General features: G+C 37.3%; 1 long non-coding RNA gene across 1 annotated transcript; it reads right to left on the reverse strand.

Annotated features, from left to right (window-relative positions):
• Positions 1–295: 295 nt before the first annotated feature.
• Positions 296–15,145, reverse strand: LOC137075961 (uncharacterized). Its single transcript, XR_010905132.1, has 3 exons — positions 15,041–15,145; positions 11,231–11,440; positions 296–404 (listed from the first exon to the last, which is right to left on the reverse strand). It is a non-coding gene; the product is annotated as an uncharacterized lncRNA (long non-coding RNA).
• Positions 15,146–15,665: the final 520 nt, after the last annotated feature.

Raw genomic sequence — 15,665 nt, forward strand, 5'->3', positions numbered from 1 at the left:
TAAAACTAGATAATTAAATATGAACAATAAAAATTACAGTAAATTTAAAAATAGATAAATAAATAGGAACATTGAACAATAGCTGTAGGCTACATTTTAAAACTAGATAAAAACATTCAGCACAAAAACAAACAAACATAACTATATACATTTATTTATTATTATTATTATTATTACTAATCAGTGTGTGTAACCAGTGTGATGAAATTGACCACTCTTTTATTGATATGTTTTATGATAATTTTCATGGGCAGCTCCTTGATTATTTGATCAATGTTTCCAAAGTAAAGGTGTGGTGGGACCTTAAATATTGTGTCACAGCTGCTTAACATATGACAGGCGTCTTCAATTTCTGTGACCCCAATGACTTCGATTTCCAACTCTACAGGTTCAACCTCCTCGATCTGGATTATACAAAAGTAACAATAATTATTACCCAGATAGCACACATACGTCTGGCCGACGTCGGCCCCAGAGCGGACGTCGGCCTCCAAATCATAACATCGAATAAGTATCGGCCAGGCATACGCGAATATCGCTTTATTTCCAGCTCGTCGGCTTTGGGTCGGCCCAATATACTGGAGGCCGATGCTGTGTTTATCTGTTGTTTGCTCATGATGCCCATTCATCTCTTTGCCACCAACCCGAGAGAAAGACGAAGCGACGCGACGCCATCTGTGGGTTTTAGGTAAATTTTCACTTGAGGAAATCAGAAAAAAAAACAGGCAGTTTGTAATCGCAGTTTTCACTCCAAGAATTCCTCACAGTTTTTAGTCAGAAATGGTGCATACTCTTGTGCCAAAGTTTTTTGAGTTGCCAAACTGTCTGAACATTTGTCATCATCTGATAAATAAACTGACTGTTCATTAAATTGGTAATGTACGTGTTTATTTACGTAATGCTGCTGCGTGACTTTGACGGGCGTGCGTTGAACAGTCAAACACTGGAAGTTACCATGGAAACGGGCCGGAGTTTGCAGCAAGCCAGCAACAGCACAGTAACGGACACGCTCCTGTTATTTTCGCTGCTTTCAGGTAAGTTTAGTCCATAAACATAACACAAATAATATAAAACTGTTCCGTACACGTTTCTTACTGTAATTGACACGCTTCTGTCGAATATTTACTTCATTAAAATTGTTCAGTGTCTTTGAAAAAGTCCGTTAGCATCTCAACCGTTTTTTATTAGCAGTTTGCTAATATACTTTAGCTCTAATGAAAGTGAGTTTTTAATCACGTCTTTATGTGCAGAAGAGAGGCTTTGATAGTTTTTTTTAGGTTTGCTGGTAGTCTGTCAATGGGTTATTGGAAGTGAGCTAATTTATTTAACCTAACTTCACTATAAGTTAATGTTATTACAGGAAACGCCAAAATCAAATGAAATGATCTTTGACGGTAAAAAAAACAACAACAACAACCTAAATTACATTTAATGTTTAATTATTTAATACCAATTACGTTCATTTTTTTCCCCCCTGTGATTTCAGTAAAAAAAATAATAATACAACAACGGAGGCAAAGGATGGTCCCATGGGCTGCTGACAGAGAAGGGTAAAATCTCATTAAATCTTTAGTATTTTTTCTACAAAAGGTAACACTTTAGTAAGGTGAACAATTCTTAGCTTGCACATTTGCTGTTTATTAGTATTATTAAGCACATATTAATGCATGACCTTATACTACAACATCCCTAAATTCTTCCTGGTATCTAACTAAACTTAAACGCTACAACAACTACCTTACTATCTATTAAGCAGTAAATTATGAATTTGAGGCAAAAGTTAAGTGAATGTTTCTCATACCAAAGTGTTACCATAATAAATATTTTACCTACATCACCCTGCATGTTATTTACTTTTGCAAAATTATTTTTTATTACAGTTTGCAAGGTTCTGACAACCACACGTAAGTAACACTGAGCAATGTAAAATGAAGTAAGCCTAAAACAAATTATGTTAAGAAATTATTGTATGTATACTCTGCATATTCTACTTTCTCTTATCTGCGTTTCACCTCTGCTCTAGCTTGTTTCCTTCTAATAAGCCTGACATTATATAGGCTCTGTGATAAATTGTTTATGTTCCTAGATTCTTCCATGCTGATGGCCTGCACTCCTGTTGAAGAAAATCTCAGGCTAAAAACTAGATGACTGGTAAGCAAAACCTCAAAAATGATACTACTGTTCAAAAGTTGGGGGTCTGTACATTTTAGAAACATTAACTCCATGTTGTTACAGTAAGACCGTCTGAAAAGCCTTTAGGGTAAAATAATCAGCAAAATTAGACAAGGTGACAAATGTAATGTGTTATAGTTTGTATTTATGATTAACTATTATGATAACAGGATGTTATGGTCTTAAATACTTTTACTAAATACTTAAATACTTTAAATGCTGACTGTGGTTCAGGCGGTCAACAACTTTAGGCATTTAAGTTATTTTTCAGCGTACTCACTGCTCATACTATTAGCCTCTAAAATGTTTGAATTATATCACAATACAGTGTCAGAGGGTAAAGATATCATTAGAGTTCTTACAGTTATTGCTGTGCTCTTATTACCAGATCAGATATAAAGCCCAGCGTTTGGTGCTGAGATTTTTCAGGACAAGGCCTTGATGACATCTACAATTAGTACATGAAGATGGTGAGTTTCCCAATAGCTGCCACTATCCCAGATCAAAAGACTGAAAACAACAGGCTTCAATCTGTATTAAAGGTATAGTTCACTCAAAAAATTAGACTGTGCTGTTTATCTGCTGGGCTTCCGAGATGTAGGTGTGTTTATTTCTTCAGTAGAACACAAATGAAGATTTTTAACTTAGCTGTTGCTCATATAATGCATGTCAATGGGGTGTATTTCTATGAGAGTAAAAAACACAAAGACTTAGGAATCCATATTAAACACAGCGGCACGTGGCGACACATTGATGTGTTAAAACACAAAACGATCACTTTCTGTGAGAAGCACACCAGTATTTGTGTTATTTTTTACCTCATATCAGACGAATCTCATCTAGTATTCCCAACGCCATTAGTTCCATCTAAGAAGGTCAAAACCCGGTGCGATCATAGATATATGCCTTATTAGTGCCTCGATGGATCGGTCGAATGAGGCATCTACGTTCGCGCCGGGATTTTGACCTACTCATCCTAAATGAGATTCGTCTTATATGAGGTAAAAAAATAACAAATACAGTTGTGTTTATCACAGAAACCGATCGTTTCGATGTGTAGCCACGAGCCACAGGGTTTAATATGTAAGGGATAATGTACACCCAGCCGGTTGTTATCGCAGAATAAACCCCGACAGAGTGATCAGGACCCCGACGCGAAGCGGAGGGGTCTTGCATCACTCTGAAGGGGTTTATTCTGCGATAACAACCGGCTGGGTGTACATTATCCCGCTTATTACACGGCTACTATTCTCAAATAAATAATTATTAGACACAAAATATTGTCTTGAGATTAAATATTTTATTAGTTCTTACGCAAAGCTTCAGCGAAGAAAAACAGTTCCAACCTGCTTTAAGCCTTTATCTATTGCTGCTAAATGTTGAAAATGAATGCTGAAAGGGTTAGTTCACCCAAAAATGAAACCAAGCCAATGATTTACTCACCCTCAAGTCATTATAGGTGTATATGACATTCTTCTTTCAGACAAATACAATCGGAGTTATATTTAAAAGTCCAGGCTAACGTTAATCCAAGCAGTAGTCTAGTTGTAGTTGTGTTTGAAGTCCATAAAAATGCAGCTGTCCGTCAAATAACGTGCTCCACACGGCTCCGATGGGTTAATAGAGCCTTCTGATTCGAATCGATGCGTTTGGGTAAGAAAAATATCTATATTAAAAACATTATAAAGGAAACCTGCCTTGAAGTCTTCGGGCTGTTTAAGCCACAAGATGGCGCCAGCGTTAAGCATAGAAGTAGTACCGGTCAAGTAACTCGTAGTACCCGTATGAGCGGGTGTTCTCTGGAAATAACGTACCGCTGGAATGCGCGATTGACCAATCAGAATCAAGTATTTCACAGAGCCGTGTAATAAGGATTAATATCGCTCGTATAATGCATGTCAAAGTTAAAAATCTTCATCTGAGTTCTACTGAAAAAACAAACACACCTACATCTCAGATGCCCTGCGGGTCAGCAGATAAACATCACATTTTAATTTTTGGGTGAACTATCCCTTTAATTTATTTTGATAGATTTAATGTTACATTGTTAGTCTGGAAAATACACTCAAAAACAAAGCTATTGAACGCACTTAAATTAAGGAAAACTTTTCCACAAAATTGAATTACATTTTTCAAAATCTAATGGAATTATCTGTTATAATCTTGTTATATGAATTTAATGGGTTAGTTCACCCAAAAATGAAAAATCTCACTACAGTGGTTCTACACTAATTTTATGAAGCGATGAGAATAGTTTTTGTCCGCCAAAAAAAGCAAAATAACGACTTATATAGTGATGGCTGTTTTCAAAACACCGCTTCCTGAAGCTTCGAACCGTTATGAATCAGTATCGAATCATGATTCGGATCGTCAAAGTCACGTGATTTCAGCAGTTTGGTCATGAATCGATATGCTCGGATGCTTCAGGAAGAAGTGTTTTAAAATCACCCATCACTATAGAAGTCATTATTTAGTAGGGATGCACCAAATTTTCGGCTTTCTGCCAAAAGACTTTCATCACCAAAACAATATGGCCGAACTATATAATATGGGTTATAACTTGAAAATTATGCTTTGTTTATTAAATTATCCTGTCGATGGATACACGTACTGGCTCCTCAGTTATACACTACAACAACAGTGATAATAAAAGAAAAACCAGTCATTTTCACCTTCATCACCCGCGTGTAGAGCCAGAAGACACGAATGAGAACTCTAGCGCGCTTTGAGAAGATCTGTCTCTGTGCATCATCCGAGAGCGCGCACGTCTCACAGCGCGCAAATATTCAGTTCTCTTACAAGTCTTGCGCTTAAACGGACAAACTCGCACAAGAAGTATGTCAACATGTCCATCTTGATGAGTATCCAAGCAGATACTCATCAAGACCCCCCCCAAACCTGCAACTGTCTGCATTTCGACCGCGATCTAAAGTTCCGAGAAGATTAGGCAAATTAGTCTGGTGATGTAACCTACTGCGCGACTGCTCCTCCATCAATGTCGGACAGAAATCATTTTTGTGTATACCGATTGAAAGATTTAGTGGACTGTCTACATGAGCCGTTATCTAAACTGATCTGGTGTTTACATGTGATGACTTTCAATCGCAATCATTTTGTCACATGCAGCTTGTCTGCCGCATCAAAAATGTCACCGCTGTTTTCTCCAGCAGCTGGAATGTGTTAACTGTAGCCATAGCAACTCTTAACAGCCACCAGGACTAATACAGTATTATTTATAGCTATTTATTTGTTGTAAAGTGTAATAATCATCTCAGAAAAAAAAATCTTCTGTCAGGCGCAGTTAAAGTAAAAACTGCCTGGGGCAATATACGCTGTGTCATTATTCCAACATTATCTTCATAACTTACGAAATAAAATGTTTACCCCTCAGAAAAATGAACTATTCTCTCTTGTCAACATGAGCGCGGCGCGCGCTGTCACGTCATGTAAGAACGCACACTTAAAAGTAATCGGTCAGGTCGTTTACATGGTGAAAAAAAATGAATAACAAGTATGGAAGAGATTCAAGCTGTGCTGCTTTTGCTGGTTATGACAGAAAAGAGCACTAATATGCAGATTCAGCAGCATATTCAGAAAGCTTGTAAAGCTAGATTTAAAATGACAATGTATATTATTATCAGCTATTACAGACATTGCACGTAAGATGGCTGAGACGAACGCGCGGTTGAAATAAAATGCTGCGTGAGCTCAACCAATCAGCATGTTCAGCGCCCAAGTCCCGCCCTCGAAAGTTCCTGAACTTTGAAAAAGTACTACCTTACTTACTACTTTACTATCATAAAATGATTATAGAGCCACTGTAGTGAGATGGGCTTTGTAACGCCGTCTTTAGTGCCTTTATGGGTCTTGAGAGAGGAAATGACATTGGTGTCAGTGAAGGCCTTTCTGAGCAAACTGATACATATTTTTATATGTATTTAATTGCTTTTTTTACATCTTGGCCAGGGGACTACAGATGAAAAATAGCCTTTTAGCTAATTCTGGCTTTTTTAACCATGTTTGTTCATGTGTTTTATGAAATTGCACTGTCCCCTTTCAAATAAACCATTAAATCAAATCAAATCATCGGATTTCAACACTAATATCTTCATCTGTGTGTGAAGATGAACGGAGGTCTGACCGGTGTCCAACCACATGAGGAATTATGACAGAATTTATTGGGTTATTGGGTTAATTTTGGGTGAACTAACTCTTTAACTTTATATCGCACACCCCACCCACACCACAGGTTTAAACGATGGAGGTGCGCACTGCAGCCTCACTTCACCGCTCTAAGACACCAGCATTGCATCCGTGGCTAAACACCCCCTAACTTTAGTGCATCGTGATTGGATATTTTGCTCATATCAGCATAGACTCATTGGCACACAAAACAGAGCCAATTCAGAGAGAAATAAAATGCACAGAAATTAATGCAATACACAAGCGCCTAGTGTTGTCAAAAATATCGATATTTCGATATATATCGATACTGGAATATCTGAAACGATACGATTCTCAGTTTTTACAGTATCGATATTAGCTGCGCTCTCCTCTCCGACCGTCAGCGAGCTGACACACACCGGCATATTCTTACTCAGCCCGGTTAACCTCTGAGCACGGCGAACGCGCGTTCTGCTGAACTTTTTCCTCATGACAGTGTGTTAGTGTTAGTGTGTGATCGGTCTGAATTTCGCGCAGGATTGCACATAAATTAATTCTAGCCTACTAATGCCCGCAGATTTCTTGCTCCACATCTGAAGCGCACACACACATAGCCTACCGTAATAAAGCCGCCTCTGACATGATACAAGTGCAAACATTTGCTTCCTTTTCCAGCATATTATTGGTCAAATACACTCAAAGAATGATCAGTGCACATCTGGAAGAGTATTAACGTAAACACAGTCGCAAACAGTTCAAGAAGAACGAGTAACAGGAACAGTGTTTAGGATCCATGCGTCTGTTAGTCTTAAAGGGACCGCAGTCATTTGTTATTCAAACTACAAAAAGACAAACGATCAACTGCTCTTGACTGATCAACTTGTGTAACTTTAATAGTTTCATCTGTACGCTATTGAATTTTTTACAAAGAACATTATCCAATGTTGTTTTAAATGTAATTACTATGCATTTTTTAAATTCAGTTTCTTATCTGAATGTTAGACCTACCTAAAAAAATAAAGCAGTCTTTTTAATTTTTATCTTCTATTCTATTGCATTTATTTGTGCTATTGTTTGTAATCTGTTTATTTGTTCTTATTTTATTACTGTTTACTCGTCTTTTTACATTCAATTTACCATTCGAAATCAAGCTTTCTTGTGCTGTGTGTAAGCTATTGCAACACAATTACCCCATTGTAAAAAATACCCCCCCCCCCCCCATTGTAAAAAAATTTGTGAGATAATTTTAAATAAATTGATCAATTGATCAATAATTGTTCAAATCAAAACGATGCCCAACCCTAAGGAACATGCTGGCCACATGAATTTTTAGTAAAAAATAACAATGAATAATAAGTTCTGTTGTCATATTAAGCATCTTATTTATTTATTTATTTATTTTTTTTACTGTGGTATCGATTTAGTATCGATATATCGATATTTTAGTCTGATATCGTATCGAAGTCATAATTTTGGTATCGTGACAACACTACAAGCGCCTACTGATCCAAGGGTGTCGTACCGAATGGGTCAATATTATATTGAGAATTGTGACATCCCTAATATTTTTCCAGTTTAGTTATGTAATTGTTTATATTTTACATTAATCATTCATTTTGTATAAAAATTAAATAGAGAAGAAAATGTGACAATGTCACTGGGCTTGTCACAAATTGCCAAATTAATGGAATATTCAGAGTGCAAGACAAAACCGTGCCTTTTGTGCAATATTATGCTGCAAATATTGTATATTGAGCTAAAGTTAAATTGAACCTTGTATGATAATTTGTGTAACCAGATTCAATACTTTGTAATGAGTATGTACAATGGATTTTGAACTGTACTCTTTTTGTTACAGGTTCTCTGGGAATCCCCAGTTGAAGGCATGAAGACATCAAATGTTGGCCTGGACAGATGTACCAACAGTCCACCACACTGACCTCTGCTTTTGCATGGATGGCTGATCAATACCCTGTTCTGTGAGGGTATTATTATTGAAAAACTGAACACCTGTGACAGTGGGATTTGTAGTTGTAAAGAATAGTCACACATCAGTGCACTTAGGGTGCTTTCACATCTCTAGTTCAGTTAATTTGGTCCGAACCAAGGCCAAACAATTAAATAATACATTGTTGCATTTTACAGCTTTTTTGGTTCCTTTTCACACCACACTGATTGCTTTGGTCCGAACCAGTTGAAACACGTGACAACATCCACATCACTCATTGGCCATGGTGTATTACCTAAACTGCTTTTCGATTGGTCAGAATTTACTTTGTGGGAAAATTTCAACAGAAGAGGAAAAGCCAGCAAACTATAACACTATAGAAGGACGACTGCGGGCAGGTTTTGTCCCTGGCCATAATCTACTACATATTGTGTATTAACCACAGTATGCAAACAATACCTTTCTATAATGAAGCGCGGATGCGACTTGAAAACAACGTATTGCAGACGGCGAGCGCACATCACTCGTCACTTCAATCGGAGGCGTGCATTAATTATTCTTAACTCTGACACGCTCATTCCGAAAATATTTCCAACGATCTATCAGGTAATAATGTCATGCACATAATGTCAGCGCAGCTAACTACGGCAGCTGGTTTAGTCAAAATATTATCAGTACTTTTGCAGTTGGTTCTGTTCGAGGTCGGATCAAGTTCTCACCACCAGCTAACCGCGTTTCAGAGTTCGTTTGAAAGCGCACCGAGACCAGCTCTTCAAGGAGGTCTCGGTACGCTTGTTTAGTCCGCTTTTGGTGCGCACCCGAGTGCGATTGCTGCTTTCACCAAACGAACCGCACCAAAGAGGGAAATGAACTCTAGTACGATTCAACTGAACTAAATAAGGCAGGTGTGAAAGCACCCTTAAAGTCAGAAAAAATGTTTTTTTTAGAAGTTGCAAACTTTTCTTTCTCTTACAAAGAACACAACAGTTAAACCTTTTCAAATTATTTTCTGGTGGTGCACAAGTCCTATTCTACAAATTAACAAATGATAAAAACATGACAAAACATGATATGACTTCATGCTCTGCAGAGTCTTTATATAAACATGAATTCAACATTTAAAAACAGTATATTCAAAATATAAAAAAAATATCTACTTGACTTTAATACAAAGGTTTCTCGTCAATGTAATGTAAAGTGTAGTGTGACCGTACCTTTATTCTGCGTTTGGTGCACACATGTATCAAAAGTGTGAAGCCATGGACAAATTTTACTTGTTAGATGATGTGAGATCGTGAGTATGATTTTTTCCCCCTTGATGGAAAAAATGAGCCCACAATTTTATTAATTTGTGATTTGTAGAATAGGATTAGTACAAATGTAACTGTTGTGTTTGTGAGAGAAAAGAAAACTACAAGTTTACAAATCCTAATACATTTTCTCAGTGACTTTACTGAAATTTTCTCCACTGTCAGCAGTGCTTAGTTTTGCTAAAATAATACTCGATATTATACAGCACATGCATAGCTTGAGTCGATGTTCTGGTTATATTTTTTCCAGTCTCAATTTACCAATGCCAAACCTATTTCATTAACAACTATTAATTCTGTTTGTAGTCAATATATATACAATTGATATTTAATTCAAGAGATTGGCTGGACTTTGCAGACTCGATCAGTATTTCTCGTCCAATCAATGGTCAAACTTTAATTTTCCAGTTTCTCTAGTATTGCATCCTTCTCATCGGTATTTAATAATGACTTTTCAGTGTGGTTTAAACCTCTTTTTTGGCTCATAATATGCATTTTATTTTTTAAAGTAAATAAAAATATTTTCTCTATGCTATTGAAAATGTGGGTTACATCTTTGTCACCTTTTTCACCAAGGAGTTTACACTTGCTGATAGTAGGCTGCAATAGTTGCAAAAGAAAACCAATTCATCTGCAATATTCTTCTGCCCTACATTTTCAAGGGTAAGCTTTCTTTATAAACCATCTACTCACCCATATGCATTTATTTTGTGTAACACAAAAAGAGTCACATAGTCTCAGTCACCATTAGAAAAGAACCTGTCATTTGAGTCTCATTATGTTCTGACTGACATATCCTTTTGTGCTCCAATAAAAATAATGTGTCTGGTACATGATCAGTTGTTCTTGAGTAAATTTTGCTTTTAATTTATGTACCTGTATAGCCTACCTCTTTGTGTATTTGAATGTAAATGCCTTTTCTATTATATATATTTTTCTATTAAATGCCTTTTCTATTATATTGTCATATTGAATATTTATATAGATTGTTTGCTCTAAACATGTAGGCTATCTGTAACTGCTCTGTAAATATTAAAACAATGTTAACTGAATGCTATGTGTGATTATTACATAAACAGGCTAATGTATCTTATTAGTATTAAGTATTTGCTATTTTTAAAACAGAAAATGTGTTAATGTTAACTGTACCAAACTGAAATCAACATCGTGTTTCACTCAACTGACATCAACGTCATTCAGCATAAGGTAAGTAAAGTATCTGCGTAGATTGATGTTTTGAATGGAGTGTGTGACGTTGGTCTTTAATGCCGTGAGTATCGTTGATTCTATGCCAGTGTGCTATCTGGGTGTAACCCGAAAGGTTCGACCTAAATAAAGGTCCTAGAAAGCCCATGAATAGTGGCCAGGATTTGCTGTTTTGCATCGTCCACACGTCGGCCGGACAGCATTCGCGATCAAATGCCGATGTCTCGGCGACTTTGTCCCAATTAGCAAACGCTCTCTGATCGATGTCTTTCCGATGGAACTTTGTGCATCGCGCCGACATCGGCCCGACGTATGTGTGCTATCTGGGTACATTATTGTGTGTGTGTGTGTGTGTGTGTAATTAACAAATTTGATAGCTGGATTGATAAACAGATGATAGATGGATAGATTGATTGATTATCATAAGTACCTTGACTGTTGTATAGTTCGATGACTGCAGTTTGCCATCTCCACTAGGAAATACTGTTGCACGAAGGTGGCTCAGATGCATGATGTCACCTTCGTGCAGGTCAATCAACGCTTGGTCCCTCCATAGAGAGACCTCAAGGAGCTTTTCCCCACACCTCATCTTGATGTCCAAGATTGGAACCTCCGTCTGGGTCATCCTTGGTTTCTGCAACTGCAAAAGTAAAGCGCAGTGGCTCAGTACAATACTGTTACGTCACAGACATTGGAAATGGTGCGAGGACTCAAGTGCATGGAAAAATGATAATTTATTGCAAAAATAAGACAAATACAAAACAAAACACCCACGAGGGGGCTAAAACACAATATAGAACATAAAACAAAAACTCAAACATACCAAATAGAAATCACAGGAGGAAGGGGAGACGCAAACATGAAACAAGGATCCAACCCAGACTGGCAAACACAAGGAGCTTATAAGGGGGGAGGGATCAGACAATGACAGGAGCACAAGCTCAACTAACAAAAACCCACATGTGCACACAAGACAGGACAGGCATGTGACAAATACCAGGTACAGTATAGTATTTCTTAATTTCTTAAGTATAGTATAATCTTAATATGAGTTTGCCCTTTCTAACAAATACTCCTCGCTGCAGACTGTAGCGCGGTGACGTCACGAATATTGCGTCACGAATGTGTTAGCGCACATGCGCAAAGTGACGTTTCGTCGGTATTTAATACGCATGCGCGCCGATGATGTCACTTTTGTGTATTCGCGCATGCGCGTATATTCATTTTCAACTTCAATCACCTGAGGATGATGTTAGCGTTTGCTCGAAAGGTATGGATTCCATGGCAGTAAGTCAATAAGCAGTGTATTTATGTTATTTTTAACAATTGTGTGTTTGTGTTAACAGCTTTTAATTGTTAGGGATGCCATATAGAGCGTCATAAATGTTTAATTTATTAATGTTTAACATGTGTGCCTCTAAACAAATTAATGCTTTGAAGATGTCTTAAAATAGAGCAGAAAGACTTAAATTAAGGAAGTCATGTCATTGATTATTGCATACATTGCAAAAAAATAAATAAAAAATCCTAATTTTTGTCTTGTTTTTCCAAATAGATATTTAAACATCTTTAAACAGAGATGCATTTACATGGAATGCAAATGTAAATTGGAGTCTCAAAAGAATTAATAAAATTATGGGAATTTATGTTGAAAACAAATCAAATATCTGTCTGTCTGCCTGCATGTCATCCCAGTCTGTAATGTGTCTGTCTGTCTGTCTGCATGTCGTGCCAGTCTGTAATGTGTCTGTCTGTCTGCATGTCATGCCAGTCTGTAATGTGTCTGTCTGTCTGCATGTCATGCCAGTCTGTAATGTGTCTGTCTGTAATGTCTGTCTGTCTGCATGTCGTGCCAGTCTGTAATGTGTCTGTCTGTCTGCATGTCGTGCCAGTCTGTAATGTGTCTGTCTGTCTGCATGTCATGCCAGTCTGTAATGTGTCTGTCTGTAATGTCTGTCTGTCTGCATGTCATGCCAGTCTGTAATGTGTCTGTCTGTCTGCATGTCATGCCAGTCTGTAATGTGTCTGTCTGTAATGTCTGTCTGTCTGCATGTCATGCCAGTCTGTAATGTGTCTGTCTGTCTGCATGTCATGCCAGTCTGTAATGTGTCTGTCTGCCTGCATGTCATGCCAGTCTGTAATGTGTCTGTCTGTCTGCATGTCGTGCCAGTCTGTAATGTGTCTGTCTGTCTGCATGTCATGCCAGTCTGTAATGTGTCTGTCTGTAATGTCTGTCTGTCTGCATGTCATGCCAGTCTGTAATTTGTCTGTCTGCATGTCATGCCAGTCTGTAATGTGTCTGTCTGTAATGTCTGTCTGTCTGCATGTCATGCCAGTCTGTAATGTGTCTGTCTCTCTGCATGTCATGCCAGTCTGTAATGTGTCTGTCTGTAATGTCTGTCTGTCTGCATGTCATGCCAGTCTGTAATTTGTCTGTCTGTCTGTCTGTCTGCATGTCATGCCAGTCTGTAATGTGTCTGTCTGTCTGTCTGCATGTCATGCCAGTCTGTAATGTGTCTGTCTGTAATGTCTGTCTGTCTGCATGTCATGCCAGTCTGTAATGTGTCTGTCTCTCTGCATGTCATGCCAGTCTGTAATGTGTCTGTCTGTGTCTATTTATCATGTTTTTGTTTCTGATAGACTGTAAACTTTCAGTTTGTAAACTACTTTGAACTAATGAATCTTCAAACTTCATATATTGAAATTATTTCAAACTTTCAGGCTAGGCTTTCTCAATCTAAAGTTTGTCTTGAGAATTTTTTTATCTTGTTTTTATTCTTAATAAAATAAGTCTCTTAGTTACTTTACAGACAAAGCTAATAACACTCAAGCATATCTTTGTCTAACTTCTTCCAATAATGCATTTTAAAATATTGTCCTGGTATGACCCTGTACCATGTTAATGCCTTTCTTCAAAATTATTCAACATTGTTTGTGCTATATTTTATCTAAATTAGGTGTCTAGAACTGGTGTGCATTTTCCACAGAACACAGACAAGAGTTTGGGGTGCCCTGCTCATTGACACTGCTTGCACTGCACTCTTCAAGGACTGCCCACCCGGGTCTGCTCCTGATGGCGGATGGCGAGTCCTGGGGTGATTTCATCCAGATAACGAGGATGAGGGCTATTGCTCGGGTTGAATGTTTTTTTTAATGATGGAGGGAAATTTCAGGCTGAGTAGATTAGAATGGATTGTTTTGTGTGTATGCGATATAAAAAATGATAATGTTTGTACTTTGTATATGTGTGTATGATAATCTGTATGTGTACATAATTCTGTAATTATAATGATAAAAGTGATGTCTGCTTTGCTTACAGTACTGAAAATGTACTGTATGTAGTCAGTTTAACATCAAACTACTTTATTGGCATAAATGTTTTACATGCCGTATTGTCAAAGCAACAGAAACTGTCCAAAAAAATATAATACACAAAAATAAAGAAGAACAACGTAGGCTAAAACATAATGTGAAAATAACACATTTATACCATCTGCCATTATTTTATACAATTAATGATCTATGTACATTATGTTACTAAGGGTGGTTATTTATTTATTTAGTGATATTACTTATTTTATTTATGGTTTTAGTGTAATTAGTTTATACGTTTGTAATGCATGGGGCATGTAATTCTTGCAAGTTTCTTCGTGTGTTTGCTGTATTGAATTGGGAATTCAAATTAATAATTTTTGTGAGGCTAAAGATGAATTTCCACCTGCGTGGACAATAAAGAGTTGTAATCTAAACTACACTTAGTTTAAATAAAATACACAGCCATTACAGAGTATACTCTGTAATTCCTTATAATTATATCAGATGGCATGGTCAAAACCAAGGATATGTGTACTCCGTTTTGCTGTTTTTTTTTATTACTTTAGCGTTTTTAACATTTTATTAACCTATTATGTCAAGTTTTCTCATGCATTTTAAAGACGTGGGACGTCAAACAAGACATCAAAACACGTGACATCACCGCATAACGCAAATAGTACACGCATGCGCAATATGCGATACGTAATATTCGTGACGTATATTCGTGACGTCAGCGCGCTACAGTCTGCAGCGAGGGGTATCTCCTTTCTAATTGTAATGTATTGTAAAATTTTACACACCCAGTTTAAGTAAATTTAAAAGCAACAAAATATATAATGCATAACAATGTGCATCTCAATTCATTTCTTGCTTGTCATAGATAGATAGATAGATAGACAGACAGATATATAGATATATAACTCACTTTTTCCACCTTGCCTTTAATACAGAGATAGCTACTCCTCACAAACAGGTCCTCCTCCTCGCCAGTGGCAGGATGTGATGGTGGGCAGAGGGCATCTAGGGCGGCTCTCTCTGCCTCCTCTGACACAACCAGAGGAGCTGTTCGGAATTTAAGTGATGTCTGCCTGAGCAGGATATAAACCTGCCCAGGTCTATTGGACATGGTGTAATTTTTTACAATGTACGATGCCCCCTCCTCAAATTCAGGAGTAGGGCCTTTCTTCTTGTGAAGAATGGCCCTACTCCCATCTGTGAGGGCGCATACAGAGTACTTATTAAGTGTACTAATTTCAATATTTCTGTCACGCCTGATAAATGTAGCAGCCCTCCTTTGCATCTGTGTTTGCACACATTTCAGCACAAGTTTGTCAGGCCTTGTGTATAGATGTGCCATTCTGTGAAAAAGAAGAAAAAATTCTTAGTAATAATAACTACTATTATTATAATAATTAATAATAATAGTAATGTGGTGATGTCTAAAGGTGAATCAAAAATATACTTACTTGCTATGTCAGTTTTGGGGTTGTAAGCTGCTGTTGACAAAGGAAAGAAAAGACAAAAAAACATTGTCAAAAAGATCAAAAAGA

Source organism: Pseudorasbora parva, chromosome 5 (genome assembly GCF_024679245.1).
Source record: "Pseudorasbora parva isolate DD20220531a chromosome 5, ASM2467924v1, whole genome shotgun sequence".
Lineage (NCBI taxonomy): Eukaryota > Metazoa > Chordata > Actinopteri > Cypriniformes > Gobionidae > Pseudorasbora > Pseudorasbora parva.